The 15209-nt window shown below is 40.5% G+C and overlaps 1 non-coding gene across 1 annotated transcript; it reads left to right on the top strand.

Moving 5' to 3' along the window:
• Positions 1 to 348: 348 nt before the first annotated feature.
• LOC133780855 (small nucleolar RNA R71) lies at positions 349 to 455 on the top strand. Its single transcript, XR_009869664.1, has one exon. It is a non-coding gene; the product is annotated as a small nucleolar RNA R71 (small nucleolar RNA).
• The last annotated feature ends 14754 nt before the right edge of the window (positions 456 to 15209 follow it).

Raw genomic sequence — 15209 nt, 5'->3', positions numbered from 1 at the left:
TGATCCCACCCTTCTTAGGCACACACTGAATAGGGCTCACCCATGAACTGTCAGAGATATTATAAATAATGCCACCATCTAACCACTTGATGATTTCTTTCTTCTTTACTTCCTTCATGATAATATTTAGTCTCCTTTGCCCCTCAATAGAACCTTTTTCACCGTCTTCTACCTGTAGACGATCTAGAAGTGGGTCACTGATAGTTGTTGTTTGATATTCTCTCAAGGATTTCATATGCCTCATTATAGGACTTAGCAAGAAGAGCCCCGTTCGCTGAAGCATCAACCACCATTCTAGTATGAGTGTTGAGAATGTTATAGAAGGTCTCCATCTGGATGCAATTTCCAATGCCATGGTGAGAGCATTTGTGCAACAACTCCTTAAGACACTCCCATGCCTCATATAAAGATTCTTCATCAAGTTGCTGAAATGAAGTAATCTCATTGCGGAGCTTGGCATTTTTAGTGGGAGGAAAATAATTCATCAAAAACTGCTCAGCCAACTCTTGCCAAGTAGTCATAGAATCAGATGGCAAAGAGTTCAACCAAGCTCTCGCTTTGTCTCTCAAGGAGTATGGGAAAAACTTCAGTCTCAAAGCATCCTCTGTTACTCCAGGCAGCTTGAAAGAGTCACTCACTTCAATGAACAAGCAAAGATGAAGGTGAGGATCCTCTGTTAGCATCCCACTGAACTGGCCAACAGTTTGAAGCATTTGGAACATGTCTAGCTTTAATTATGGTCTAACAATGCCTAAATTGAGCTCGTTGAAGAGGGGGGGGGGGGGGGGGGGAGTGTATTGCCTAATAGCACGATCTCTGTCATCAGCCACAATAACTGCATTCTGCCCATTATTGGCAGCTACTCCCTCTTGAACTACTCTTTTTTGAGCAGCTCCTGCTTGGTTTGCTGCCCTTTGAGCGGCTCCCTGTTGAGCTCATTGCTCAGCATCCATCACTACTACTCCCCTTTTTTATTTTTGTACTTTTTGCCTTCTTCTAAATGCACGCTCAATTTCTGGATCACTGAGAAGTAGTTCAGGGTCTTGATTCTCGTTCATACACTATGTGCACATGAGTTTGCACAAGAATCACCCAAGTTAGCATAAAAGAAAATTTAAACCAAATTGCAAGATAATTAACTTTACAATAATTGAATTTAAGCAATCCCCGGCAATGGCGCCAAAAACTTGTTGCAATTTTTCTTTTAGTATATGCAAGTGTACATAATCATTTAACAAGTAATACAGTAGTAAGTAATTTTATCGTCTCCTCAAGGATTGCTTTAAGGTAAATATTATAAAAATCAACTCTACAACTTGGGTTGCAACCTCTTTGAATCAATGTGAGCAATTAAGAATGTGTGAATTACTTTAGAAAAATAAAATGGAAACAATTTAAATTTAATCAATGAGTAATTCTTTGTCAAATGAATGATGGAAATAGCTAGGAATACCAATTCCCCCTAATTTGTAGTTTTACCCCTAATGCTACAACAAAGTTCATAGCAAAGTTCTCTTATAACTAGGATTTCCAATTCAATGCACATGCCATTTTTCCAAATGCTCATGTTAAAGCTCTATCAATTAAATTCACATATTCCTATGCTAAATTCAATTTCAAGAACATAATTTTAAGTATCAATCCCTCAATTTTGCATGGTGAGTAAAATGTCCCTAAATTATCCATTAATCAACAACATAGTTATCAACATGCATCAACTAAGCCTATCCATTAATTTAAACCCTTCCGGAATTCAAATTAGCTTGTAACCCACTCAAGTTGATCATTCTCAAGCAAGAATTAGCCATAAATATAGCTTAATTGAATAAGCGCAACTTAGCATAAACTTAAAATCAACAATTTGGGGTTTCACTACAAATTAGGGTTCATCAATATCCTAGCTTTAAAAAGTTATTTCATACTCAAAATCAACAAAGAACCATAAACATCCACCATATTGTTCTATTAGTTCAAAACTAAGAGAAATAATACAAAATCAAAATAGAAGAAAGAGAGATATTTTAGCCCGAATGGTGAAAAGTTTCTTCTCCTCCTCCTCTATTCCTGTTTCTCTTCTCTTCTCCATGTTTTCCCCTTCTTTTCTTGGTGTTTTTCAGCTCAAAAATGCAGAAAATATGGTCTTCAATAGTGTTGGGCGGTTGGGTCTTTGTTGAAGACTTCTCTCTTTAGGGTTCTAAAAATGGGTATAAACCCTTCTCTTTTTCTTCCACACATGGGGACCCCCTTTCCCCTAAAAAAACATCAGTTATTTACCACCTCATCCTCCATCTCATCATGTCATTCCACCTCATTTAATGACTTGCCAAGTATGCATAACTTATGCTGCTAACTGTGCATACTTTGCTGCAGCAAAGTTGAAATGATGCTACAGCAAAGTACCAAGATTTCAGCTCCAAGATGCTTTCTTTGCACATTTTTCACCAAGCTTTCCAAGCATCCTTTCTTTTTGCCTTCAAAAATAGATATCAAAATTTTTTAGATCATAATCCCATTATTTTCCCACAAGATTTATCATTAATTAAAACAATATACATAAACAAAAATTAAAAGACGAAATGACTAAATCCACATAATAACAACACAAGCACTCTGTAATGCCCGAAATTCCTAATGTAGTTTAATGGCTGGATTAGTAGGCCGGGAGGGCCATAATTGTTTAATTATGCCATTAAATGGTTATGTGAATCTTTTTGTGAATTATATTATAATATGATGTTAAATGCATGCATGGAGGTCCACATTTGATTGTTCGGGTGTTTTGGTAATTTGGCCCGTTGAGGGCATATTTGTGTATTTTGGTACATATTGTGACTTATGGATGAGATCCCATTATTATGGGGATATATTCGAGCTATTCGGCATGAGACGGTCTTATTTTACAAATTAGCGGTTTTGTCATAACGGGGTCATTTATTGGGATATTAGATAATGGGAGTGATTATTTGATGATAAATTGGGAGTTATTGAGATCAGGAGGAAATTCTGGGAGTTTTGACTATTATGTCCCCGAGGGTGTTTTTGGGACCCCGAGCATTAGGTTTTATTTGAGGTTACTTAAGCCTGAAGTAGTTCGTCAAATAACACCGTACGTTTAAAAACACCTTTCTTTTTTTTCCGTTAGTTCCTTTTACAGTTCGTGGCAATTTCGAAGAAATCTTGAGTTCTAGGAGTCGGAATCAAGAGAGGATCGAGGCATAGCGATCCTAGGAAAGATTAGAAGCTTCTTGACTGAAGGATTTAACAAGAAACAACCCAATCAAAGGTAATCTAAGTTTTAAGTTTTGAGCTTTTAGAGTTTCTAAGCTTTGAATTGGATTTTGTGAATCGTTGAGTTTTTTATTCATTTAAGCCTCAAGATTTGATGATTTTGGATCATTGGGATGTTTGGGAACTTTGATTTTTGTATTTGGAAGTGTTTAGGTATGTTTTTGGAAGGTTTAAAATGAAGAAAATCGAGGTTATGGCTGGTTTCTGGGTGGGGGCCGCGGCCCAAGCTCGAAGAAGCTGGTGGAGGAATTTGGGCGTGCTGGGCGCCGCGGCCCTTGCTCCTGGTGTGGCTGGGGGCCGCGGCTCATGCATCTAGGGTCGTGGCTCTTGGGTGGTTTTGAGGCCAATTTAGTGTTTTGATCTTGGGAACTTGGTTTTAGGCCTCGGGATCGTTCCTACTACCCAGATTAGTGGGATTCGATGTCTTGGAGGCTAGATCTTGGTTCGGGAACCTTTGTTATTCATTTTATTGATGGTGTCCCATATTTGGTTATGACTAGGTGACCGCTAAGGAACTTAAAGGTTGATCGTTCTCAAGGGTCGTTCTTATATTAACTCTAGCTCGAATCAGAAGTAAGAAAACTCCACCATATGTATATAACATGCATGGTTGTTATAGAGGCATGTTGGTTGTTAAATGTGGACATTGATTTCATATTAAATGCTTGGCAAATCTTGCTTACTTATGTATGGCACTGACTATTCAGTATCGGCACTGGTCGCGTATCACTAACCTAAGAGTCAGGAATGGCATAAGCGTCCTGAACGCAAGGCCGATAAAAGATTAGATCTAATCGATATCAGCATTGAATGAGTTTAGGAGCATTAATGCTGGACCGACCCTAAGGTCGATGAAACTTATAAGCGCTTGACTAGTCTAAGACTAGTTACTCAGAGCCAGGGCCAAAGGCCTAGGTGACAGCTTGTCACGTGGCTAGGGAGCGGAATCCCATGGTTGTGACTCTATGGTCACGAGGTAGGTTATGTTGGTGACTAGATCATCAAGCACCTATCATGTTGGAGCGAATGAAAGGGTCACTTATTTGTAAAGCCCCGGTGACCCTAACGTCACATGACTAATGGGAACGGAATCCACCTTAGTAACTTTTCAACTGTCACTCATCTGTTTTGGAATGAAAGTCCTGAATGATTATTATGATCATTGTTGATATTATATTCATGATATATTGTGTTTTCTTGTTGGGCTTTGGCTCATGGGTGCTATGTGGTGCAGGTAAAGGGAAAGAAAAGCTCACCCAGCCTTGAGTGGAGAGCTTAGGTGGTGCTGTGTACATATGCGGCCGCTTGACCACCACGGCCAAGGAGTTCTTAAAGGAACTAGGGGGTTTACCCTATTTTTGTCGCTTAGGTCGGCGGGTTGTAAATTTAAACAGTATTGACCATTTTGAGTTGTAAATAACTTGTAAACGTTTTTATGGGCCCATGAACAGTTTTACATTTTAAATAAAATGTATCATTTCCTTTTGATTGATTTTCCACCTTAGCTTATTAATAAAACCCAGAAGCACGCTTTTAACCAAAGAACTTGGGTAGCGAGTTAAATTCACGGTTCACTATTCACCGTAACTGTCCTGGGGTAACCGGGGCGTTACACACTCTATATCACTTGGATTTTTAAGTTCAAAAGCTCAATTAATAACTCTAAAATATAAAGTTATCAAGGTTGTATTCACATCATGCGTGTGCTCCCAACTTCTTGACCGCACTTGTGGTAAGGAACCTTCATGGTGCTTCGGACGTGGGGAGCTACTCCCTGGAAGTTATATCTTTCCACCGTCAATGGAGAAGGTTGTTTCCTTCTTTCCCTATTCTTCTCCTATGTTCATGGTGGAAGGCACATCAGACTTTGCTTGTGTCATGCAGTAGAGCACTTTCTAGCATTTTATGCACTGTTTCCTCTAAATTTTGATTTTTTAGGCGTAGCTCATCTATCTCTCTCTTATCCATTTCAATTCTGAACTCCTTAGTTACTCGGGGGTCTAACCCTTGTGGGTTTGGTTCCCTATAGATGACCATCACCATTGGTCCATGTGGCTTGGAATCTGTGCAGAGAGAGGTATTATAACACTCCCTTGCCTTATTTTGTTCTCCCTTTATGCTTGCTATTCCTCCAGAAGTTAGGAATATGACAGACAGGTGGTAGATCGAAGTCACCACTTTCAATTCTCTCAGGGAGGGTCTCCCCAATACCGCGTTGAAAGCAGAAGCCCAATCTACTACAATGAAGTTTAACATGATGATGGTTTTTCTAGGTTGCTCCCCCATGGTGAGGGCTAACTCGATCGTTCCTAAGGGTTGTATCAAGTTCCCAGTGAATCCATATAAGGAGGTGTGGCAAGGGTCTTAAGTTCTTGATTCCCAAGGCCATCTTCTCCAAAGTGGGATGATATAAGATATCCACTGAACTTCCATTATACATGAGGACGTGGTGCACCTTTGTATTGGCTATATGGACGGTTAGCACCAAGGGGTTGCTGTAGGTGAAAGCTTCCTTGGCATGTGTACTCCTTCCTCTTCTCGACTCTCCCCCGAATGTTGGGTCTCTGAAGATCGTTCTTACCTCCCCCTATACCTTCGGGGCTCGTCCTTGGGCTCGTGGTGAAGCTGGCCTGTCCTTTGGTCTTGGGTTCTCCTTTGTAACATACCTACCCAGGTGCCCCTATTAGGAACGAGTTTCCTAATGCGCAGCGGAAAGGTGGTGAGTTTGGCCCAGTGTACAACTAAATTTTGTAAAATATTTAAACTACCTTTAAATATGCAGATCCATTAATATACATACATTAATCAAAAGCAAGAAAAGAATAGAAAACATACCTCTTGATGCCTATCAAGTGTCCTTGCTATCTTTTCGTAATTTGAATGAACTTCCTATCCAAGTTGCTCCCAGGTACTCACACCAAGATCTTCCACAACGTTCTCTACACCTCAAGAAGTGTGTGGGCACTTAGAGAATAAAGGATGGTTAATTTCCGATTCAACTTGATGTACTCAACACATGAGATCAACAGAATAAGACCTGAAATTGGTTCTGTATCTTTTTCAGGGAGAGATAGAAAAATATCGTTCTTTTTCACAGAGCGAATTCTTGAGTGCCTATTTATTTTCTGATAAGTCTAACTTAAAAGGAAAATATTCAAATTTTAAAAATAAATCTGTAACCAATTTACAATTTATCTTTTAATTAATTAATTATCTTATTAATGAAAATATCCAAAAACTAACTTTTGAATTTTCCATTAAATAAATAAAATTGAAAAATCTATCCCTGAAAATCTGTGCAGTACATGGACTGTGTGTGGTCGTGTACCACCCTATATTTTAGGGATTTTTTATTTTTATTTAATTATTTATTCAAACTACCTTGCTAAATAAAAATCTAACAACCTAAAAATTAATTAACATTTGAATTAAATATATTTTTAACTAATTATCAAATATAATTAATTATTTGAATAAATATCGATCTTTTAAATTCAAATCCAATTTGAACTTATCAGATTATTATCCCCCACTCAAATAAATATATTTAATTAATTATACCAATTAATTAAAACCAATATAAAATTCAAAATTAAATATTTAATTTATTATAATTTCGAAAATTATAATTAATTAATTATTTAATATAATTTCAAAAATTAATTTAATTATTTAACATAATTTCAAAAATTAAAAAATAATTAAATATTAATTAATTTTGTTAATTACAACTAATTTGTAATTAATTAATTAATCACTATTATCACATAATTGCATATTTTGCCCGAAGAACAAATTTCTTCTTAAATATGTCTTTCAACCATTTTTCTCTTTATATCAACTCTTGTCTTGACTAGTGTTGATAGAGCCGCTGTGGGGACCTATGGACCTATAATTCCAAGCTCCAATAAATTTGAGATTATTAATTAAAATCCTTAATCAAATAATCTTAATTTATTCATCTCATTATTAATCAACTATAAATATGAGATTGCACTCTTGTAATTATAGACATTTCATTTACTGAGTACTTTATAAAATAAATCATCCATTGATATAATCATTACATACAAATTAACCCTCTAATAATAGTTCATAATTAATCGGGAATAAAATTACCATTTTACCCTTTTGATTATATCTTGTTTCCTTAAGTACCATTGACTTTACCAGTGAAGGTTAATTCATAACTAAATTATGAATTTGAGCTCAATAACCTTTCAGTCCCAAACGTCAACCTTGAAGAGAACCATTATTCAATTTCTTACGAGAAGATATAGATTTCATATATGTATACTATGTCCCCAGCCATTTACATTAATGAGTTCCCAAAACAAAAGTTTCTAGCCTGATCATTCTAACAGGCCCTAACGAGTGAATCAAAGAACTCATATAACATAAACAGGAGTTCATAGTAACTTCAGAATTAAGATCTATTATGTATGATCATCAGTTGATATATTTAATTAATACTTCGAAACGGTATTTAACTGAGTATTAATAAACAGATTTGGTCTAGTTCTATATATTCTCTAATATATAAAGTACATCCACTAAAGTGTCCTACTACACTAGTGATCCAGATCTAGATTACATGTATTCATAATACTAGTGGACCGTACTTGCAGTAATTAATCTAAAGATTCCATAACTTTATTTTACTGCGAACTATTCAAGTTCATTTATCTCAAACACAATCCTCCCGTACCAATACGTGTTTGAGATCACATATATGAACTTAGGAATTTTTCTGATATTTACTTAATATTATCACTAAATAATATAGTCCATAAAATATATGCATAACAAATTCAATTTATTTATTTATTTCTTAAAACAATGTCTACTACATATGCTTTCAGGGCACAATTCCCAACACCCTCTATGTATGAGCTCCTCAATTTCCACTTTTAAATAGTTACACTCTTTTGTGGAGTGGCCTATATCCTTGTGGTACTGGCAATACTTACTTTGGTCCCTTTTGGATCGGTCTCCCTTCATCTGCGGGGGTCTTTTGAAGGGCACCTGATTCTCATTTGTGAGGAAGATATGTTCCCTGGTATCTATCAGGTCTGTATAGAAGGTGTGTGGTGTTTGCCTGGGTTCACCTCTGCATACGTGCTTTCTCTGGTGGTTGTCCCTTGGCCCTTCATACACCCTTTTCTTATTTGAACCATTTGAGCCTTCATAGGGCGAGGCTTGGAAAGGGGTTTGCTTTTTCCTGCCTTTAGGTTCTCATGGCCATCTTTGACACGAATCTACTTTTGTGGTCTTTCATAGAAGCCGTCTAAGTCGATGACCTCTCTTTTGAGCATATTATCTCATAGCTTACTGCCTGGGCGCACTCCAGCCGTGATTGCCATCTTGAGTTCTCCTCTAGTCAAGTTTCCTACCTTAGCTGCCTCCATGTAGAACCTGCAAATATAACTCTTCAGGCTTTCTCCTTTACCTTGCTTTATGTTAGCGAGGCTAGTGCCTGGAATGGTGTAATCGTGCATGACATGGTCCTGTTGGAGAAATTCATCAAAAAATTGTTGCCACGACCTGATGGTTCCTGGCCTCTACCTCTTGAATCACTTGTACACAACCCCTTTCAGCGTGACAATGAAACAGTGACACCTTGCTCTGTTATTGACCCCTCTCAGTTTCATTAAATCGTTGAAGGCATCCAAGTGGTACTTAGGGTCTGTAGTGCTCTCATAACGGGTTATATGAGGTTCTTTGAATTTTGTTGGGAGTCGTTCACCTTGAATCTCCCTTGTGAAATGTGACTTGTAGTCGAACTCTTCACCGACAATGTGCCCCCCAGACGCCATGACGATTTTACTCCGAAGGCTTCTTATCTCGGTGTCTAACTCCTGCCTCCTTCTATTCAAGGATTCCTTCAAATCCGAAAGGTTGGCCTTTCTTTTCTCTTTGTCCTTTGGAGGGGCCACAGGGGGTGTTGTCCTTACTTTGACCTTCTTCAATTGAGCTTTTCTCTTAGGTCAGGGGGTGCCTCCTTAGAGGTGACTTCAGCTTCGTTCCTATGACCAATGTTGTCCTTTCGCCATTGCTCTCGAGGGTACTTCGCTGGCCTAGGGCCTTCATGGTGTTCTATCTGGGGAGTGTTGCTAGTGGAAAGTCGGGTCTTCCCGTCGTCCACGGGGATGGTGGTTTCTCCTCTCTTACGCTCCTTCTCCCTATGCCTGGGAAGGGGCATGCTCGACTTCCCTTGCAGAAGGTCGTTCAACACCTCATGCATGTTCTCTAGTGTGGTTTCCAGCCTTTGATTCTTTATGTGTAACTTGCGTATCTCATCCACATAGAAGCAAGTCCTTAAGCTGGAACTCACAGAGTTGGGGACTTTTTCCTGGCCTGCCCGTAGAGGGACCTGGATCCCGGGGGCTAGAGCGTGATGCAACCGGAGGTCGAGGAGGAGAGTGCATACCCGGGCCACCCACGGGGGTGGCTGAAGGTTCTGGAGGGTCTCCGTTAGGTGGGACAGCTGGGGATGATGCCTCATTTTCCTCTTCAGGGACTGGATGTTCCTCCGATGCACCTCCATTTTCAGGTGGTGGGGGATTTCTCTTGGAGGCCCTAGTTGGTCTCCATCCAGGTGGATCTCTACGTCTTGTGATTCCCATAGGCGTCTTGAACGCCTTGGCATTTCTTCTTATCAGAATTGATGGAAGAACAGTGACTTGATACTTGTTCTTCCCACAAACGCCGCCAAACTGTTGACGGCAATAACTCGTCAACGATATAAGGATGGAGAACTTAAAGCTTTTACAAAAACTACGTAGATAGAACTTAGGAAAAACTTAAGAAGGAAAGATGAAGAGCAACAATAGAGGAAAATCTCGTATATTGCTTAACTCTCTCTGTGTACGATGAATTTATCCAACCCCTTAGTCTAAGGGGTGGAGGTCTATTTATAGTTGGGTTCTAATGGCCCCTGATACATGGTGGTCCCAGGGGACAAGAACATACGTAGGTACATTATCAGGGTAGTGGTGTAGGACGTTGTGGTGTCGACTCTGGTACATAGTCAGGGTAGTGGTGCAGAACATTGTGGTGTCGACTCTGGTACATGGTTAGGGGTGCTCAAGTAGTGCCTCCACTCTTTGTATGGGTTCGTACCACCACTACTTGTTGGATACAGATGTCAGAATCACGCCTTTGCCTCCCTCGAGGTCAAACACCTCACACTTGTTCACATGTCTCGTACCTATTGGTCCTTATCACATATCAAAAATATATCTTTACTCATAAACTCCTAATATTTTGCTAAGTGTGGGACACCTTTACTAGTTCTCCTCGTATACTTAGGAGGCTTGGCACAAATAGTTCATGATGAGGCAATGAAACCCTTACTAAGTGAGGCTCTCCTCCATGTCCTGACGTCAAGGCAGCAAGGCCCTCGCACTATAATGCCTTGGTTACTCCAAGACCATCACATTGTGCACTTTAAATAGTGCTTAACTCGCTAAACGAGTCATTAGATTATAAACGTGCTTCTAGGTGTTATTAATAGTCCAGGGTGAAAATCTTGGTAAAAAAGGAATGGATATATTTGATGTAAAACGTTAAACTATACATGGGCCCATAAAAGTGTTTACAAAGTTATTTACAATCCAAAATGGTCATTACAATATAAAAGTTACAACCCGCCAACCTAAGCGGAAAAAATAGGGTTAAACCTTGGTCGTGGTGGTCAAGCGACCGCATATGTACACATCTCCACCTAAGCTCTCCACTCAAGGCTGGGTGAGCTTTTCTTTCCCTTTACCTGCACCACATAGCACCCGTGAGCCAAGGCTCAGCAAGAAAACTTATTACTACATGTATACATTATAAAAAAATGATTCTGGGGCTTGCAGCCCTAATCAGATGGTGACTAATAAGTCATTCTGGGTAGATGACTAATAAGTCTCTCTCTGGATAAATGACTAATAAGCTATCTCTGGGTAGATGACTAATAAGTCTCTTTGGATAGGTGACTAATGAGTCACTCTCTGGATAGATGACTAATAAGTCTCTCTCTAGATAGGTGACTAATAAGTCTCTCTCTGGGGCTTTGCGCCCTAAGCCATGTGCTGTTTCAGTCACTTGGGCCTTTTGGCCCTGGCTCTAAGTAACTAGCCATTAGACTAGACAAGCGCTTTAGTTTTCTTCGACCAATAGGTCGGTCAAGCATTTAATGCTCATGTTGATTAGATCTAACCATTTCAGCCTGCGTTAAACACATTAATGTCGCTCTTGATTCATAAGCCAATACCATACGACCAGTCCTCAGTACTACTACTGATCATGACTGATAAGTGAAGACTTCACGACCAGTACTAACACCAATGTCGTTTCTGACTAATAAGTCAGTGCCATTCACAAATAAGCAAAGCTACAAGGAATTTACAATGCAATCAATGTCCATGTATAGAGCACTCAACATGCCTCAACAATAACCATGCATGTCACATACTGGGTGCAGTTTTCTTACCACTAGTTCGAGCGTAAAATAATAAAAGAATGACCCTTGAGAACGATCGGTCTTTAAGTTCCTTAGCGGTCACCTAATCATAACAAAATATGAAATCCCATCAATAAAATAAATAATAAAAGGTTCATGGTCTAAAACCCCGCTCCCGAGACCTCGAATCCTTCTAAAACGGTTAGCAGATTCGATCCCGAGCCTTAAGAAATGAAAACCCGCGCTTAAAACTCATCCTGGCACAAAAAGAATGGGTGGGCCACGACCTGCCCTCCAGGGGCTGCGGTGCGCCCCCAAGACAGAGAGCCCCGGTCTGGGGTGCCAGGGGTGGGCCGCGACTTGACCCTGAGGGTCGCAGCGCGTTTGCCAGACAGAGCCTAGGGGAAGCTCTGGAATGGGTTCAAGTCGTGACTCGCATGAACTCGGTCGTGACTTGACCCCACGAACCCAGCTCCCCTGCATATTTCTCAATTCAAACTCATCCAAACCTTCAACTAAACCATCCCAAAATTACCACCCAACATCAATACAACCTATCCACCATTCAAACCACAAAACCCAAGCTTTAAACCACTCAAAACATCACCACATATCCAATTACCCAATCAAACTATCAAGCTTACAAAGCAAACTAAAAATAGAGCAAACCTTGAAAATCCAATCTAAAAACCTAACCTCAGATATAGATTGAACCCTTCCAGCTGCCGAACTAAGATCCTAAGCTCACAAGCCTTAATCCTCTAGCTTGAATCCTCAAGTTTAGCTTCAAAATTCTAAACCAAAAGAGAGATAATTGAGAGAGAGTGTGAAAGAGAGAGCTCTATTTTTTAGCCTTAAACCCTCTACAACCTTCTAATTTAAACATATCTAATAGTCAAAAGACCAAAATGCCCCTGGGGTCATTTAAAACCTTCACAGCCACCCAAGGGCAAAACTGTCATTTCCCACTTATCTCATTAATCATAATTAACGTCCTCCGATTCCCGTTACTCCCAATATTCTCAATAATTATTAAATCATATCCCATTACCCGTTCATTCCCGGTAGTGTACTAAGCATCAAATTACCCCCAAACTCACCCCGAGACCGGTAATTAACCCCATTATGACCAAATCGCTAACTTGCATCCTAGATTCGTCTCATGTCAAATAGCTCAAACATATCCACATAATAATGTGGTCTCACCCATAAATCACAAACTTGCACATAAATATACAATTATGCCCTTAACAGGTCAAAATTACGAAAATGCCCTTCTAATAAGAAATGGGCCCACATGCATGCAATTATCATCATATCATAATATAATTAACATAATCATGCATAAAATCATATAATTTCATATTAGATCAATTATGGTCCTCCTGGCCCCTTAATCCAAGCAATAAGCCACATTAGGGAATTTGGGACATTACGCGCACGGTCTCGCGCGCGGGCGAAGTGTCCTCGGCACATGGCCTCGCACATGGGCGGCATTAATGCTATGTGAGGCCCTCCCTCGCTATGCAAGGCTCTCCTCCATGCCCCGACATCAGGGAAACAAGGCCCTTGCATGGTCCTGCACACGGGCAAAGTGTCTTCGACACATGGGCAACATCTCCACATCTGGAGCAACACCGCGAGGCGCCTGGAGGTATGTGAGGCACATGAAATTTGGGCCTTGCATAGCGAGGTCCTCATCCTCGGATGATTCTCATCTTCGGCGCAAAGGACTTCCCATTTCACACGGGAGTTACTCGGGTAAACTGGGTCTCGCATAGCGAGGCCTTCTTCTTTAGGCTCCATGCGACTAGCATGTTTGGCATATACTAGGTTGGGCCTCGCTATGCGAGGTCCTCCTCCCCAAGTAGCAAGGCCTTCTTCCTAAGGCGCCTTGCGCCTTGAGCGACTTCAGCCTTCTACGTGTCAGGCCTTGCATAGTGAGGCCCTCTTCCTAGGTGCCTGGTGTCACAGGCCGCCAACTTGACTCCTAGAATTGACAAAACGTGCGGCACTTGTTAGCACTCTCAGCTAACAAGTCAGCCTAAAATTCACACCTACGGCAAACAAACCCAACAGTTAGCCACAATACAAGTCTCTCACATGTAAGGGCAATGATGAAGCATGAGCAAGCACAAAGCAAGCCATCCAAAGGAAACATCCCACACAACAACTAAAGCATACAACATAGGCAAGTGGTATGCGATGGCCCAACAAAGGTAACAAACAAGCAACACATAGACCATAAAGGAAGCATACATAAAGGGACATGGATAAACATTGTTTTATTCATATAAGGCATTGATAGGGCAAGGGAGTACACAGCTTAAGCCCCTATCTTCTGGTGGCCATGGTGCTTCTCTAAGTCACCAGGTCACCTCCCCCTAAGGAGCATTCTAAGGAAATAAAGTCTTTCCAGGAACATATATGATTTTCTCCTGGGAGACATATACATCATTACCAAAGTGACATCCCCTACCCTTGAGATTACTTGGTGCAAGACTTGACTAATGATCAAGCACCAAGGCATGCTCATACATACAAAATGGCCCCCTGGAGGTGTGTCATGTCGCAGCACGTCACACTCTCCCCCACTTAAATCTTCAGCGTCCTTGACGAACCTACTCCTTGGTGATCTTTAATCTTTTGCATAAGCTTGTGCAAGTCCTTTGCCCTTTCCCAGCAAATTTCTTCATCTCTAAGCCCTTTCCACTTCACCAAAAACTCTTTCTTCTTCTTTCTGTCCATGACCATGGTCCTCTCTGTTAGGATTTCTTTAGGTTGTCTGCTGCTTCGTGGCTTGACGCTGACTCCTTTTCTGGTAGACTGGTTGCGATCTGGATCTTCATGATACGGTTTGAGGTTGCTGACGTGCAAGACCGGGTGTATCTTCATCCATTTTGGTAAGCTGACTTTGTAGGAGGTTAGGCCCACATTTGAGATGACTGGAACAGGACCCTCGTATTTGCGAACGAGTCTGATGTCCTTATTCCCTCGGAATCTCAATTGTTCAGGCCTCAGCTTGATCATCACTAAGTCCCTTGTTTTGAATTCCAACGGTCGTCTTTTCTGATCTGCCCACTTCTTCATTCTCTTTGAAGCCTTCTCAAGATAGGCTCAGGCAATCTCGGTGGTTTTCTTCCAGTCTTTCGTGAAATTAAAGGCTCTTGGATTTCTTCCTCGATACTCATCCACTGTGTGGAGTAACAGTGGCTGCTGGTCATTGACAACTTCAAAAGCGCTCTTGTTTGATGAAGAACTCTTCTCAGAGTTGAAGCAAAATTGAGCTACGTATAGTAGTTACGACCAATTCTTTTGGTTGGCGTTGACAAAATGCCGCAAGTACTCTTCCAGCATCCCATTGAGTCTTTCAGTATGTCCGTCTGTTTGAGGATGGTAGCTCAAGGAAATGTTTAGTTGTGACCCCAAAAGGTTGAATACTCGGACCAAAAGGTTCCTGTGAATCTTCCAT

Source organism: Humulus lupulus, chromosome 5 (assembly GCF_963169125.1).
Source record: "Humulus lupulus chromosome 5, drHumLupu1.1, whole genome shotgun sequence".
In the NCBI taxonomy this organism is placed as follows: Eukaryota; Viridiplantae; Streptophyta; class Magnoliopsida; order Rosales; family Cannabaceae; genus Humulus; species Humulus lupulus.
Note: the sequence above shows the minus strand (reverse complement) of the source record. Positions and strands in the feature narration are given on the sequence as shown.